At 39.3% G+C, this 5,145-nt stretch overlaps 1 protein-coding gene across 4 annotated transcripts in view; it reads left to right on the forward strand.

Annotated features, from left to right (window-relative positions):
- DHFR (dihydrofolate reductase) overlaps nucleotides 1–5,145 on the forward strand; it is a 53,023-nt gene that overhangs the window by 35,458 nt on the left and 12,420 nt on the right. The window contains exon 6 of one of the 4 annotated variants that reach the window (XR_002097275.1): nucleotides 255–317. The exons of the other annotated variants lie outside the window; for them this stretch is intronic. The gene's annotated coding sequence lies outside the window, so the exon portion shown is untranslated. The remainder of the gene's footprint in view (nucleotides 1–254; nucleotides 318–5,145) is intronic. 4 annotated transcript variants of the gene reach the window in all.

Genomic DNA, 5,145 nt, shown 5'->3' on the forward strand with positions numbered 1-5,145 from the left:
GTGTCACAAAGAATCAGTATTGTAAAGATGTACTCCTAGTCTTTATACAAGAGGAGCGTATTCATCATTTTAACCAATGCTGTAATGTTTCATCGCAGCCACAGACTAGGGTAGGTGACAGGTCCACAGTACTTGCAGTGGATAAGTAGAGTTAACTTTTGAAAAGTTACTGCATTTTCTTTTTTTACAGGTGTTTATATTCATATCTCTGAGAGTACTTTCTAGATTAACTGCATGTTTTTCACATTCATTAGAGAAGCAAGGAGACACAAACTTCAAAATAATGTAGAAAGACCTTTTGAACATGGGAAAGAAAGGTAGCTATATACTCAAGCTAATCTTAACCAAGCTGCCAGTCCTTATTCTTTTTAACAAACATTGATTTGACATTCTCTAGGGAAAAAAATGAAGAAAAAAGGTTAGTGTATGAGTCAGAGATACAATCAAAAATTGTGTGACTATAAAAGGTTGCTGCTTTTTAAGCTCCTTTTCAAAGATGCTTTCAGAGATAGTAGAGAGGATGATTTGGAAGACTGTTCTTTGAAGAGTGTGTGGGGGGAACATTGAGTGAGTAAGCATAGCTAGCCTTCTGCATTGGCAGAATGAGCAGGTTTCTAGCCAGAGTTGCTAGAATCTTTTTTATGTGATAGAAAATTCTAGCTGTGGAGGGCACATGTACTGCAATTAGTGCATTTTTGCTGTGCAGCTGATGTGCTGCTGTGCGCTGATTTTTGTCCTTGATAGAGCAACAGCAATAGAAGATAAAGCAGAATTTCATCTCCTGCAATGCTCAGCTTCTGCAGCTTGGCAGGGGAGGATTTTCCAAAGATACCAGTTCTCACAAATATTCTACAAGTCTCACAATCTTTAATATTTTGCTCTTGGAGGCAAGAGCTTATGCAAGACTCTTGCCTTTTGTGTATTCTTTTAAAGTAAAGTAAGTTTCAAATCTTCATGGGTATGAACAGCAGCCTGAAAAAGTGATCCATATATACTTTAAAGATCAGTAACTTGGCAGCAGATTAAAAGAACCCACCATTTACTGATGTTTTTACAAATCTTGATTTTTAAGCTTATTCTTTAGTTTTTTAAATTTGGGATGGGCAATACTGTTGTCTAGCAGCAGGAAGGCTAAATTAAGAATACGTCTCTGGTGGCTTCTTTTCTTTTCTTTGTATTTGCCTGCTAATTATGTAAAACATCAAGGAATGGAAGCTATATGTACATCATTCTAAAAAACAAGGATCTTACAACAACTCATGGAAATTAGTCTTTTCTAAGGAATTTGTTGCTAAAGTTGCTAGAATATTGTGATTCAGCAATGAATTCAGTGTCAGATTTTGAAAGTGTTCACCACATTTAATTTTGTATCAACTGCTGCAGAATTTTAAAGGAAATTCAACGTCCCACATTCTGTATTTTGCAGAGAAAGATTGTAACAAGATGCTAGTCCTCTATGCATAACCATAGTCCAGTGCCAAAGCTAGAAGTGCTGGTCACATTATGATTGTTATCAGACTTGGAACCAGGCCTCCTGAGATCTATTTCAGAGGCAGTCTGTTAGGAAACATGCAAGGAGAGCAGTATGCTCTAGAGTGTCCTTTCACAAGCAGCTAAAAGAGTTGGATATCAGCCCGTGGCCTAAGGGAGAAGAACACAAATAAATACAACCCCAGTATGAAGATGACTGTGAAACCCTGTGTGACTGTTGTGGCAGCCTGGGAACAGAGCCTGTGAGTCACCTATCTAGACCTTTGCAAAGATAACAGAATCAGGCAGCATGAACTGTGATTTGGTCCTTGCTGAAGAGCAAAACATTTGTAGTGTAGAATGGGTATGAGGAAGGACTGTGAGGTTATGGGGGTATGACTTACAGGGTTTGGAAAATCTTGATGAAGGAGAGAGTGCCTGAATACTTTTTTACTTAATGCAAATAAACCTAATCCAAGAAGGACAAATGTTAATTTCTAAAGTTAATAGTGTGTTGTGTAATTACAACAGCAGTTCAGGAGGAGGGGGCAGTGAGGTAAGCAGTGCACTCAGGTGGGATGAGTATGATGGCCTGGGGATGGGTCACACAAATTTAGCAAAAACACACAGAGTACCACATTTTGTACCTGAAACATCCTTCTGTTTTGATGCCCTACCAATCTCTTCCTACTGGGCATGTCTAGAAAAGACATTTATTGTGGAGTTGCCTAATTGGCTCCATAGTAAATGTCTTGCATCTACATATGCAGTGCTAGTAGGCAGGAGTAAACTAATTAACTCTGTGGAGTTTTTTTTACTCTGCGTCACCACACCTGGGTAGGACACAAAGTGCTTCAGTGTAGGGGTTGCCTGCCAGCTAGTCCCATACTGAAGTACCCTTGTGCCAGCCCCACCGCATCATATTGAGCTGGGCTGGAGCAGCCCTGGGCTGACAGACTGACCCCCCCAAACACCCTACCAGCCAGGGTTGCTCTTCCCCAACCCAGTGTGCTGTGGTCCCAGGCACATATGTAAACATGGCACCTGGGAGCAATAAACTCCAGCACAGTATGTGCCAGAGTTTATTGCTGCACATTAATATGTACATGTAGATGTACCCACTGTCTTTATAACTGTCTTCTGGCAGTGAGATTCAATGAGTCTCCCACTGCCAGTGATCATTCTACCACACTTTCTCCTAATATTTTTTAAAATATAGGCAAAAGACAAAATAAGGTACTAAAAGATAATAACCTTTTACTTCCTGTATAGTGGATGATCAATAATAATAAATCATATAATATCAAAATAAGTTACTAGGAAATAACTTTCCCATATAATGGATAGTCTGTGTCAAGTCTCATTTTTCCCATATAATGGATGATCCATATCCAGTAAAATAACCCTAATATACTATACTGCTACAAAAAAGCCTGATAATTGCTGCACAGTATAGGTAAATATTTACATTTGCTATACCACTGAGTTTCCTACGTTTCAGAATGTTAAAGAATAATCATTTGATTAGCATCTTCTATAGCACCAAGTAACTGGAGACTTCATTCCATTTGAAAATTCAGCATACTTTTTTATAAATTATATGCAATCAACCACATTATTTCCAGTTAAAAGGAAGGAGGCTAACTTAGTTATATGGGGGTGTAAATCAGGAAGGTAAGAATGAATAATTGTTAGATGGCAGCAGGTAGACTTCCTGGATCCCTGGGAAATTTGAACATTAACGTTTTTCAAAGGTGGGGAGTGCTGTGGTGTTCTGAAGCTCCCTTCCTGGAAGTTTCAGCAAGTCCATAAGACTTACATACATTGCTCCTGCATTACACACTGTCTTATGGACTCCTTTGTGGGTGGGATATAAGGTAGTGGAGAAGGGAGGCTTTTTTATCCACAATGATATGTAAGTATTTCAGGTTTTCTATCTAGAAAATGTAAAGCATTTGAAGTTTAACACAGGTAAAACTACTTTCTGTTCTTCCTCCTTAATTCCTTTCAACCTCAGTAGACCTTCCATACCAGGCCACTTCCCTGTATCTATAGGTCTAGACAAAGAATCTATAGGTCCTTGCTCCTCCATACCTACCTACTCTCATTTTTTCTGTTTCTTAACCCTACAACCTTCTGTCCCTCCACTTCTCCATCTTTCAAACCTTCAGCCCAGACTAAGCAGCAAGTTAATTTATACACATTTTAAATGATTGCAAAGATTCCTGTCCATGCAAAAGGAGTTGTACACAAATCTAGCTTCACCTAACCTCAGCTGTTAATAATTTAGAAGGGGGAAAATTGATGTGATGGAGGGGAACAATGCTGTGCATGTTTCTGTAAAGCTTTTCTCTGCCCTGACTTTGTCAAAATCAGTAATAGGAATTTCAGCCAGAAATGTACCTATCTCCAAAAATGTGGGGTGCAGGAGTAAATTATAAAACTTCTGTAGTATCCCATTTCATTAATTTTGAGCCTGTGAGGAAAGGAAGACCATCGTCTTTCACTGTCTCTTTATTTGCACACTTTAATGATCCCCTAGTAATTATTTTCCCTGCCTACTTAAGTATTGGATTTCTATATCCCAGTCACTAGCAGCTTCAATAAAGGCCTGTAGTTTCATGCATATGTGTGGTGCACGCACACAGACCTGCACACACACATGTATACATACACACACCTTGAAAACTTTTTTTCTTAATTTGTCCTAACAGTTGTCCTCCATAAAGATGATACACTGGGATTAGAGATGACATGTGAAATTTCAAAGGAATTGTGTACACATGTTCTAATAATCTGGGAGAATTCTCCCAGTTTATTTTCTTACAGTAGAAAAATTTACCCAGAGCTATGTGTACAGACATTTGAATACTGAGGCCCTGAAAAGTGAAAAGCTTGCAGTGCTCACATTCTACAGCCAAGGGATATGTACACACATCTCAGTATGCTCTGCAGGCTCCCTTAATCTGCTTGGTAACATATGGCAGCAGTGCATATAGCTAACCCAGATTCCCCATGGTCAGCCTGCACTGTCAGCATGTATAGCTATTCACTCTCCCAGGAGAAACACTCCTGGAAGTGATTTAACTCTGGTTGTTCTCAGGTTATTTGTCTCCTGGAGCAGCCATTTACTCTGGGATAAAAAGCCTGAACATTTGTATATTCATGGTTTCCTTTGTTTTAATTGGGATGAGTTTTTGAGCAGTAGGATGATGGTGTTAAAATTCAGGTATAGAAGCTACTGCCAAATGGTTTACCATAATTAAATCCAAAGTACTTAATCAGGACTTCAATGTCATCATTTGTTATTGTTCCATTTAATTTACTCCTCCAAAACATTCAGAAGCTTCATACTATTTTCCTATCAGGGAGCAGATTTATATAGCTAGCTATACAATGCTTCTTTACAAATTATAATCCCTGCTTCTCCTTTTTCAGTTAAAAGACCTGTCTTAGAGAATTGCTCAGTTAAAAACATGGAGAGAGACAGGTTTATGGCTAATTCTGAGAGCATCCTTTATATGCTAGCAGTATTGTGATCCTGCTGTTTTCTGTCATACGTGCGACAGGGGGGCACTGCCGCTGTGGAGGGAAGCACTGGGACCTGTGCAGCTCAGGGGCTGTGTGACCAGGGGCAGCTTGTGCAGGCAGGCTGAACTGAAGAGAGGGGAAAAA

The sequence above is a fragment of the Gavialis gangeticus genome, unplaced genomic scaffold, assembly GCF_001723915.1.
Source record: "Gavialis gangeticus isolate Ggan-Ray unplaced genomic scaffold, GavGan_comp1, whole genome shotgun sequence".
NCBI classification, from domain to species: domain Eukaryota; kingdom Metazoa; phylum Chordata; order Crocodylia; family Gavialidae; genus Gavialis; species Gavialis gangeticus.